The following is a 12,744-nucleotide window of genomic DNA, read 5'->3' on the forward strand; positions in this document are numbered from 1 at the left end:
TTATTTTCCTCTCTGAATTAGAAGAAAGATCTTGTTCTACCCTGTTTTGGCCTAGAGAAGAAAATGTCTAGAGAGAGATAATCCAAAATTGAGATGGATATTTAAATCCTCCTAGTGTCTAAAATGGATTCCCCTGAAACAGAAGTTCAAAATTAACTTTCCAATGTGCATTAGGAATTGAGATGGATATTTAAATCCTAGAGATAATCCAAAATTGAGATGGATATTTAAATCCTCCTAGTGTCTAAAATGGATTTCCCTGAAACAGACGTTCAAAATTAACTTTCCAATGTGCATTAGGAATTAATTGAAAATGGTTTAAGGGACCTTAGCCTAAGGGTCTACATTTTCAAAAAAATTTAGATTTTGGTCCAATTAAGGTTCCAATGGGCCAATTGGATTAATCCAAGTGTTGGGATAAGATAAATCCAAAAGAATAAAAGAAAATACCCAAAAATGAGTAAATGCTCACATAAGATGAAGAGTTGACTGAGTACAAGGTTTAATAGTTAAAAATTATGAGATATTACTAAAAAAATGAGATATTTTGGAATAATGATGCATTTTTTACACCTTGGTAAGGAAAGGGGGACTCTCAAGGTAGGTGCCTTTTTCACATGTTTGGAAGGGTTTTTAATTCAAAAAAATTGTGATATTTTTATCTCTCCTCTCTCTTGGATCAAACCAAATCAAAAAGGGAGCCAAACCGGTCCAAATCTTGTCCAAATTGAGTCAAACTGAACCTGAAAATTTCTAAAACCCAGTTGGACTTGGTTAGTGGCCTCCCTCGCCTATAAATAAACTCTCAGTCATTTGTAATTGGATATTGGATCTATACCCTACTAGTATTATATTAAAATAATTATATTTTCTATTATCGCTTAAATTTTCCTCTCTTGGGAGCTTAGAGCTCTCTCTCTCTACAACAACTCTTGGAGTTGCTCTTCTCTTCTTGGTGGACCAATTGATTGGTCAGGGGCTTCACCGCAATTAGAGAGTCGAGCCAAACTTGGAGGTAAAACCGTTTTTTTATGGTTTTTTCTAATTTCCTCAATAACTTTCTTTTTCTCAACCCCTCTCAAGCTTGAGAAGCTTTCTAAATGATTGTTTTAATTAAAATCAAGCTTTCCCTTAAAGTATTAATTTTTAATTAAGAGAAATTTAATCTTTATGCTTATTTGTAATGCTTTCTCTAAGTAAATCTCTCTCTCTAAAAGAATAATCATCTTTATGGCTAAATCCCTTGAAAAAGGATACTTCTCAATGATAGTCTCTTAATTCAAAGCTAAACTCTAGGCTTGATGGGCTAGAGAGTAAGAAAATGATATTTTTATGATTTTGTGCTATTAAAATAATGGTAAATTCTTTTAGATTATCCATGAGTAGTTTAAAACTACTTTAATTCATTCTAAATAAGAAATGGATTATCTTAACAATTTGGAAAAAGAGGAATGTTGAAATTAGCTTAATCTAGTGGGATAATCATAGTTATGTTTAATTTTATGGTTAAAGTTTTGATTTAAATTCATAGTTTGATTTTAAGCATAAAAGAAGAACTACTATCATATTTTCATTACAAGCTTTTATTCTTTTAGAAAAAAATTAAGAATTATCAGTAATAACAGCGAAGCTATGGCAAAATTTTCAAAAAATAATACATATCTTATTTTTATGCATAATGCTAAAAGAGGACTTCCTATCATATTCTAGGATTGGACATCCTATGCAAAAAGATTGATTTTCAACATATTCATGAGAAAAAAATTATTTTGTAATTATGTATAATTAATTGATTATGAGAAAAGAGTCATTTTTGGTACATTTATTTTTATACAAAAAGAGGAATTCCCATGATATTTGAGATCCAAGTAATTATATGGTAAAAGGGGAATGTTGGTAAATTTAATTTTATGCAAAAAGAGGAATTCCCATGATATTTTAGATCCAAGTAATTAAATGGTAAAAGAGGAATTTTTGGTAAAGTTATTTTTATGCAAAAAGAGCAATTCCCATGATATTTGAGATCCAAGTAATTAAATGGTAAATGAGGAATTTTTGTCATAATTCAAATTATGACTATTTATCAAAAGTGAAATTTTTAGTTTTTTTATTTTTATTGGAAAATATGGTGGGTAGAATTGATTTTTTGTAAATCCCATGAATCTTTTATTCAAAAAGAAGAATATTGAATATATCTTACTTGAGAAATTTGAGAAAGAATGTGAAAATATCCATGGAGAAAACTTGGATAATTCTTATTTAGAAAAAGGGAATGTCGAATCCCTAGGAGGATCAAGGATCCAATGAGTAAACGGAAGTTTAGATTTAGTTCTCATTAATGAAGCTTAAGGAATGAAAATACAATATGTAAATGCTCTTTCTGAGTTTTTACTATTCAATTCTGATAAGGTTTATTTTCCCTTTTTGAACCTTCAACAACACTCTGATTCGTAGATTCAATGAGATCGAGAAAAAGTACCTTTAACTAGGCCAAGCAATTGACAAAAACTTAGAAAAGTCCTATCGGTATCCAAAGTAGAAAACGGTACTTAAAGTGGAGCTGAATAAATGTGATGTGGAGCTGAATGAATGTGATGGGATGTAAACGGATGCGATGTTATTAGATAAGATGTGAATGTGATAAGAGGAGATGTGAATGCGATGTGATAAGATGTGAATGCGATGTGATAAGATGTGAATGTGATGTGAGGAGATGTGAGTGGATGTGATGAGATGTGGATAAAATGTGATGTGATGTAAATATATGTCGATGTGAAAGTGAGGAGATATGAATGAGATGTGATGATATGTGAATGGGTATGATGTGATGTAAATGGATGAGAATGAGTTGTGAAGTGATAGTTGTGCATGTGAATGAATGGATGGATGCAAATGAATGGATGCAAATGAATGTGATGTGTATGGAATGGATGGATGGATGCATGTGAATGAATGGATGGATGCAAATGAATGGATGCAAATGAATGTGATGTGTATGGAATGAATGTGATGTGATGTGTATGGAATGAATGTGATGTGATATGGATGGAATGAATGTGATGTGATATGGATAGATGTGGTATGGATAGATGTGGATGGAATGTATGTGATGTGATGTGGATGGGTGTGATGAGATGTGAATGGGTGTGATGAGATATGTGATGGATGTGAATGGGTGTGATAGATGTGAATGGATGTGATGAGATATGTGATGGATGTAAATGGATGAGAATGAGTTGTGAAGTGATAGTTGTGCATGTGAATGAATGGATGGATGCGAATGAATGTGATGTGTATGGAATGAATGTGATATGGATAGATGTGGATGGAATGTATGTGATGTGATGTGGATGTAATGAATGTGATGGATGTGAATGGGTGTGATGAGATATGTGATAGATGTGAATGGGTGTGATGAGATGTGAATGGGTGTGATGAGATGTGATGTGATATGGATGGAATGAATGTGATGTGATATGGATAGATGTGGATGGAATGTATGTGATGTGATGTGGATGCAATGAATGTGATGGATGTGAGTGGGTGTGATGAGATGTGAATGGGTGTGATGAGATATGTGATGGATGTGAATGGGTGTGATGAGATGTGAATGGGTGTGATGAGATATGAATGGATGTGAATGAGGTGTGAGTGGATGTGATGACACGTGAATGGATGCAATGAGATGTGATGAGATGTGAATGAGTGTGATGAGATATGAGTGGATGTGATGAGATGTGAATGGGTGTGATGAGATATGTGATGAGGTGTGAGTGGATGTAATGACATGTGAATGGATGCAATGAGATGTGAATGGATGTGAATGGATGTGAATGTGTGTAATGATATCTGAATGGCTGTGATGGTGAGATACGGTGAGATGTGAATAAGACGTAATGAGATGGGAATGGATGTGATGTGATGTGATGTGATGTGATGTGGACCTGGGTAGATGTGAATGGATGTGATGTAATGTGAATGGATGAGATGTGGATCTAGGTAGATGTGAATGGATGTGATGTGATGTGAATATGATATGATGAGATGTAAATGGATGTGAATGTGATGTGATGAGATGTGAATGGATGAGATGTGATGTGGATGAATGTGATGTGATGAAATGTGGATTTGAATGAATATAAATGGATGTGATGTAATGTGAATGGATGGATGAGATGTAAGGTGGATGAATGTGATGAGATGTGAATCTAGGTAGATATGAATGGATGAGATATGATGTGAATAGATGTGATATGGATATGGGTAAATGTGAATGGATGAGATGTGATGAGGATGGATGTGACGTGATGTGATGAGGATCTGAATAGATGTAAATGAATGTGATGAGGATGAATGTGATGTGATGTGGATACATGTGATGAGATGTAATATGATGTGATTGGATGAAGGATGATGGGAATAGATATGACTGGATGTGGAATAAGCAAAGTGAATTGATTTAGAAGAATGTGGAATAACAAGAAATGATGTGGAACAATGTGGAAAGATTAGAGTTTGTAGAAACTGTATTTATGACCTCTTTTTAAATGACTGTTTTAAGTGAAGAATGCTGGGGAAGCATTTTGACCATCTTATGAATGAGGTCGTGGAGACCTAAGTGATAAAGTTGCAACAGCTGACAGAGAGTCAATGGAGGACGTCTCGCGTAGCAAGGTCGGCTGAGGTCTTAACCAGCCTCGATTCGATTTAAATGGTGAGCTTCCACAGTACGGTGGATGAGGGACCAAGGAAGCGGCCTATGAGTGAAGCGCTAGGTGACCTGCGAAGGAGCCTAGAGGATGCTGACCATACAGTACTCAGGCTCTGGGTCGCCGCTGAAGATACCCACGTGTGCATCGATGAAGAAAATGAAACAAGGAGTTAGAGTTGTTTTCTGAACTCGGCATGGATATGGCTGATTGGCCTTGTTGCTGGTCCTCTCAACGGATGAGTCCATGGCTCTTTTAAATGGATATGTTGGTTGATCTTTCTGATCTTCAATGGAGAGTCCATCTGGATTTTTTTTATGTGATTATATTTCCAGGTACTATGAGCTAGGAACTATTGAAAAGGCCCCTGAGTGAACAGGTGGTGAGCGTTCTGGTTGCCAATGATGCCATAGGTACACTGATGAAGGAATAATTAGAAATTAGAATTCAAGCTAGATATTTTGGAGGATTATTATCAGTGATTCTTTGGTTTTATAAAAGATTGTTTTAAAGACAGCTGAATCTGTGAAACAACAGACAATTTCATATTGGGTGTGTAAGTGGTGTGACTATCTTGAAGTTTACTTGTTGAGGCACTGGCTAGGGGGCCTGGGAACTCTTTTCCCTGATACCCGGGGCAAAACTTAACCAAATTCCTAAATGGATCCTATCACTATAGTGGTTGGGTGATTGGCTAACCCATGCAATTGGATGGGGTGATTGGACTGATGGATCCCTAAAATGAGACTCAATTCTGTTAAGTTATGATAGTTGAAGTAAATCCCGGATAACCCTTGTTCTATGGAAAAGAATAAACGGATGTGCCTCTTGATGAGGAAAAAAGCGTTGGACTTTATGATCCAAGTGCAAGTCTCTTCCTTGATCTGACCATGAGACTTACGGGTTCGGTCAGATCAGTTTGGTTAGTGATGACCTTGACTATGTTAGAATAAAATATCCTAGAGGAATCACCTGTCTCTGCTGGACGAGGGAAGTTTTTTCGGGTTTGGAAGAACCGAGGGATTAGTCTCTTGTCCAGATATCCATGGGCGAGGCCCCAAGTGAGAGGCTCTGCCCTACGCAAGAAGTGCTACTTCCGCTACTAGCACCCCAGATTTCATTACGCGAAGGGGGCAGGGATCTTTCAAATCCAATACTTGGGACACATAATCTTGGAAGATGGCATTTGTATGGATCTAGAAAAAGTTGAAGCCATATTGAAATGGCCACATCCCACAAACTTAGAAGAATTACAAATTTTTCTTGGTTTGTCTAGCTTCTATAGAGAAAGTATGTTCGAGATTATGCTAAGATAGTTGTTCCGATGATAAATCAACATAAAGGAAAGGGAATGACCTTTGTTTGGGGAGGTTCCCAGCAAAGAAGTTTTGAAAAACTTAAGGTAGCTATAGCTACGGCTCCCGTTCTAAAAGTGGTTGATCCAAATCAACCCTTTGTGGTAGAGACGGATGCAAGCAACGATGCAATAGGTGTAGTCCTCTTACAAGGGGGGAAACATATTGTATTTGAAAGTAAATATTTAGACAAATCTCAACAAAATTATACATCTTATGAAAGAGAGTTATATGATATAATTCATGCCTTAAAAAAGCAGAAGCATTATTTATATGGTGCAAGATTTGAGATTTGAGATAGTCTTTGATCATGAGAGCATCAAATAGCTATCTAGTCAAAGAGAGTTGAAAGGACGCAAAGCTAGATGGGCAGAGTTACTCCAGGAGTTCAACGTTCAACTTAGATATAGAAAAGGACGTTACAATGTGGTAGCTAATTCATTGAGTCACATGCCCATGGTTAACGAGTTGAGTTTTACTCAAATTAAGAGTGATTTTCTGAAATCATTTAAGGTGAAGTACGTTGATGATCCACATTATGCTCATAGTGAAGTACGTTGATGATCCGCATTATGCTCATGTGTGGAGTGTCATAGAGAAGAGGGATCCCTTGACTATAAATAAAGATAGGCCCATTAATGAGACAAACACTTCCTCTAGCGGTAAGTCTTAAGAGATGTCTCAAGGAGACACATCACTTACAAGTGATGAAAGAAATCGTTGGAAGAATTTTTCCATCGATATTACTTGCTTTACAAAGGTAGAGTATGTATACGACTCAGACATTAGGCGTCGTATTTTATATGAATGTCAAGATAGTCTGAGTGCTAGTCATCCTGGAATACGGAAGACATATGCACTAGTTAAGAGACAATTTTATTGGTCTAGCCTAAGTAAGGACGTCCAGGACTATGTCTTAAAATACCAAAAGTGCCAGGTCAATAAAGCAAAACGTCTAAAAGTAGGCAGTTTACTAAGTCCACTAGAGATCCCAAATGGTAAGTGGGAGAGTATCTTAATGGACTATATAGTTGGATTACCTAAAATGAACAAAGGCCACAATTTGGTTTGGGTAGTCATGGATAGGTTGACAAAAATGTGTTGGTTTATTTCGACAAAAACGACAGTGATGACTACACCCAAGTTAGCATAGTTGTTCATTAAGAATATCTATTAAGAATATCTATCGACTATATGGGTTACCTACCAATATAGTAAGTGATAGAGATACAAAGTTTAATAGTCATTTTTGGCATGTTGTGTTCAAGAGATTGGACACCATGTTAAGTATAAGTACGGCTGATCATCCACAAAGCGATGGTCAAACCGAGAGAGTTAACCAAGTTCAGAAAGACATGCTACGAGCATATGTAAGCAAAAAGACATGCTACGAGCATATGTAAGCAAAAAGCAAACCCATTGGAAAGAATATTTACCCATATTGGAATTCGTTTGTAATAGTGCCAAACATTCAACAATAGCATTTGGCCCATTTATGTTGATGTATGGTTTTCAACCGCGTGCCCCAATGGCATTGGACTCGAGAAAGAAAAGATACAAAAGGTTAAAGATTTTCTTCAAGATCTCCAGGAGATGATAAAAATCGCAAAAGATAATGTTAAGAGAGCACATGATTGTGCTAAACATTATGCAGACAAAGATCATAGAAAGATCATCTTTGAAGAAGGTGATAAAGTGTTTTTATTCTTGAACACTCCGAATCTTTGAGAACGGGGAGAAGTTCGAAGTTATCTCCAAGGTATTGTGGTCCATTCACAATACTTAAAAAAGTCGGTAGTGTTGTTTATAAGTTAGCTTTGCCAAAAAGCTCTAAATTTCATCCAGTTTTTCACTGAGTAGACTGAAAGGGAAATTGGGAGATGATGATAATCTCGTCAGGCAGTCAAGAGATCCTAGTAGAACTTATCGAACCCCCATCCACACGAACCAAAAAAAGTCTTGGATTTCGAAGAGAAAAGGACTCAACACTCTATATGACAAGAGTGTTTAGTCAAGTGGAAGGATAGACCAAAAGAAGGTTCTACTTGGGAAAAGGTAAGCATACTCAAACAAAGGTTCCCAAATTTCGTTTTCGAGGACGAAAACTCCTCTTAAGAGTAATGTCACAACAACAGTAGTTCTGGGAGCCTAGAGATATCAACCATCCGAACATGGCATGGGCGGGGTCCAGTGGGAGTCAACATGGCCAAAGCATGAGGACACGGTGGTACGCACTAGGGAAGTGTTCACACACAATTAAGGGGCAGTTGGCTAAGTGTGACTATGTAGCCCACATGGTGGTATGCACTAGGGAAGTGTTCACACACAATTAAGGGGCAGTTGGCTAAGTGTGGCTACGTAGCCCACAATAGCAAAAAAGGGTGTCCAAGGATAGTTTGAGGGGGTCATGTAGTGGCGTGGTTAGGTGGAGAATTTGGGAGCTCTCAACCCTCTAGAGGTCATCTAGTTTAGCTAGCCTAATATTGGTAGGTCGGCTGGTTCAGCTGGCCTAATATGATCAAACCCATGTCTAACAAAAGAAGCCAAGGATAAAAATTCTACTACAAGGAAAAATCCTCGATCGACATTAGCGATAAAAGAAAAGACTCTTACCAAGGTATCCTCATCATCAATAGTTCTACAAAAAGAGACACATTAAAACAAAAGATATGCACAATGTAGGGATTTCTTGTCAATGCTTCTCCGGACCTCTACCTCTCTTCTTTCGTTACTACTAGCCATAGAATCCCTGTTAATCTCAATAAATATTGTAACCTTGCAAAAAGAGAGATAAATCACACACAATGGCCCCCACCCCAATTAGGATCCCATTTGCTAACTTTTTCATTACAATATTTACTTATCAACACCACCATATGTCTACTCCTCAACAAACATCTTCAATCCGATCACAAGGGCAAGACATCATCATCAAGAAGAAAGGGGGGTGTTAACCCATTTTATGTTTAGCAAGGTTGCCACACCCAATTGTATGTTAAAGCATGAGTAATGTCAAGGATGGACAAACCAAACTCATATACAAACAAGCCATGAAGCAATGGTGTCCAAATCTCAAACTTGGATGAGTGCCCATAAAGGTCCGATGGATAATTAATGGTGTTTCCCACTCCAAAATCATGTGATAGTGAGCTAGGATGTGCTCCTAGTGTTGTAATACATTAATGTATTATGAGATGAAGCCTATGTACAAGTAATAGGCAAAATATAAAATTTGGACACTTGCTCGACCACAATTTAAGTGTGTGTGTGAACACTTATGGCCATATATATAAGGCAATTTCTCTCATAATGCAAACACACTGCAATTGAACTTTTCCTCTTGCTAAACCTCCATAATCTTCTCTCTACTGCATGTTGTGAGTGTATGTGAGTGATTTTATGTGAGAGGAGGGAGAAGTTCTCGTAGTGCAATGTGACGGTGTGAGAATGCTCACGCGAGAAGGTGAATGGTAAGCTACCCATGGTAGTCTTGAGCTTGAAGCCCTCAAGGGTTACGAGCTTGGCCATCAGAAATATCCCCATGACACATTGAGGTGAGTAGAGGTGAGTGATTCTCTCGAAGATATCTCTTACTTAGTCTTCACACATATATGGCACAACTCCTCCGCCTTTCCATCTTGGATGGAACTAGACTTAGAACAGATCAAACATTGGAAGCAGAACAATGCCGACCATAAATCTTGGCACAGTATAGGCACCTTCAAAAGCCTAAATTTTTCTAAAGGGATCTAGTCCTTGTCTATCGTCTCGCAACAAGCAATCTTTACAAAAAAATGATTAAATATTTTTATATAACAGTCCTCCTGTTTGGGAGAGAAACTGTCATTAATTACGTAGAATAGAAAAATTGTATCATGGAGTCATTCAAGAAGTCTGAATCTTTGGAATCACTCACAAACAATTTGTATTGTGTGCATACGGAGTTGGATTGGACTCACTCACAACCAACTCACACACCAATTTGTAGCGTGCATATGGAATTGGGTTGGACTCGCTCACAACCAATACACACACCAAAGTGGATTGGACTCACTCACAATCCTTTGTCAAAGTAAAAATGGTTAGAAGCGCTCAACAGCCAAAATTGATTGCAATCATTGTTCAAGTAGGTAAGGCTTGACTCACTCATAACTATCCATTCACATAGGATTGATTGGACTCACTCACAATCCTTTGTCAAAGTAAAAATGGTTAGAAGCGCTCAACAGCCAAAATTGATTGCAATCATTGTTCAAGTAGGTAAGGCTTGACTCACTCATAACTATCCATTCACATAGGATTGATTGGATTCGCTCACAATCATCTAGCATATGTGTAATTGATAAATAGAAATTGAAAGGAAAAGAAAAGAAAAGTCTAGTAGATTAAAGTAGAACACTTCAGAATCTACAAAAATACTAAACACTAGAATGTGGATATTCATACATTAGTTGGAAATCTAAAAGTAATAAGAAAGGTATAGTAGAATAATTATAATACTTACTTGTATAATTAAGAATTAGGTTTTACAAAAATAAAAAGATAAACAACATACGATAGAAAATAACGGCGATGATGTATTAAGATAGAACTCTCCTCCTCCTTCTCTCTCCTCTTCTTCTTCTTCTTCTTCTTCTACTTCTACTTCTTCTTCTTTGTCTCCTTCTTCTTCCTCTTCTTCTCATTTCTTCTTCTCACTTCTTCTTCTTCTTCTTCCTATGCGTGTCACTAGATGTTGTGATGTAGGCCTTTATAATCCAATATAGTGTTTGTTGAGGACTGGCTGGAGAGTATATAAGGAAAGGCATGGCCTTCTTTACCCTTGTCTCTCGGGAGACCTTCTTTACCCTTCTTCATCCTACGGGTTCACTAGCTACCACATAGGCCTTTATAATCCTATAGTGTTTTTTGAGGGCTTGCTGGAGAGTATATAGGGAATGGTGTTGCCTTATTTACTCTTGTCTCTTAGGAGACATGAGCCCCTTTGGGACTGCCGTTTGAACGTTTGAACGGCACCGACAGTGATCACTGTGTTACTGATCGATGTGCTACCGAAGCTTATATTATCGTGCAGGTCCGTCACCAATGGGGTTGGTTTTTACAATGCCTAACGATGCTCTCTGCCTGCTAGGATGTGCTTTGTCCCATTGTGTGCCTCTCTGCTATCGTGCAAACCTAGTTTGCTGCACTCTTAGGACCGTTCGGTTGCTATTGGGCCGCCCTATCGAATGCTTGTATAGTTGGCTCATAGTCACATCACTCACACTGCCTCTGAGTAAGAGACACGGGCGCCATAGTCTCGCCGATCCTTATCACTCCCCTTAAACCCTTGCTCTTTTTCTAATTTGTTTGTTGAGGATGTGATCAAGTAGGGAGGCCCTCCGATAATGGTCATACCGGCAACACAACTTATGTTGTTATTGTTCACAATTACTCAACCTAGCTATAAATGATTTCTTTCATTTGTGCTTTGCAAGGACCTTCAGCTTTCAAAGGTGACACAATGGGTTTTTCCATCCCAATCAAGCATATATAGCTTGGAAAACTACTGATCACCATTGGACGTGCTGGAGATGATGCCCCACCAATTATTCTAAGGTCGAGCTCCATCTCCTAAAACCACCTTGCAATGATCCTTGTGAAAATGAGTTGTGTCTGGGATCTAATTTCTCAATCTTGTCGCCAAGATTCCTCCAAAATTTGTCCTACAAGTTTATATCATACACAGCAGCATGAATACATGATTTCCATTACAAGTTTAGTAGACACACTCATCCTACAAATTCATATCATACATCACATGAATACATGATTACCATTACAAGACAGAAGGAGGAGGAGGCGAGCATGAGGGGGTGTGGAGGGGGCGAATAGGAGGTTGGTGTGTGGGAGGTGAGCTTGAAAGGAGGAGGGCGCCATGCTGACGAACATCAAGCAAGGGACAATTGGTGATAGGTGTGAAGGCACCTAGCCATGCATTAGACGACAAGTTGATGGATGGCCGTGAGAGTTGCCACTTCAAGAGATGGAAAGAGGAGGCTGGTAGGTCATAGCATAGGAGGTAGCAAGCACAAGAAGGCATAAGGAGGGGAGGGGAGGCGAGTCGGAGGACATAGTGAGTAGGAATAGCTAGGGAACACAAGTTCAACACGCCGGGTATGATGGGAGGCGAGGGGGGGATAACTCATATACATATCTATGCATCAACTCTATCACATCAACCCTGGCAAGCCTCTTTCTGAAGTAGACGGAGAAAGGCAAAGAGATGGTATTTGAAGGAGAAGCAGCGAGTCTACACATTTGTTGCCTTCATTGAGAACCCTTTGGGTAGAAGACCAATGGTGAAAGTATGGACTAAAGGAGAGTACATGGAGAAGCAATCCCCAAAAGGTTGCACCTCAAAGGCTATGATTTCTACTTGCATATGCAACTAGGTTATCATATTTCTTGGGAGTAATCCTCTTTTGTTTGGGAGGATGAGAGGTGGGATTTGATATGCAATTTGTTAAACAATGTAATGGTGTGACCAAGAAGTGGCAAGCAAGCATGAATGAATGTGACAAGGTAGTTGCAAGCAATCATGAATGTGACCAAGTAGTTGCATGAAATCATGAATGGCAAGGAGGGGGTGAGCACGATGGAATCTTGCACTCATTTCAGGGTCGTGACTTTCCATAACA

Source organism: Cibotium barometz, chromosome 36, assembly GCF_041138505.1.
Source record: "Cibotium barometz isolate CiBa-2024 chromosome 36, ASM4113850v1, whole genome shotgun sequence".
NCBI lineage: Eukaryota > Viridiplantae > Streptophyta > Polypodiopsida > Cyatheales > Cibotiaceae > Cibotium > Cibotium barometz.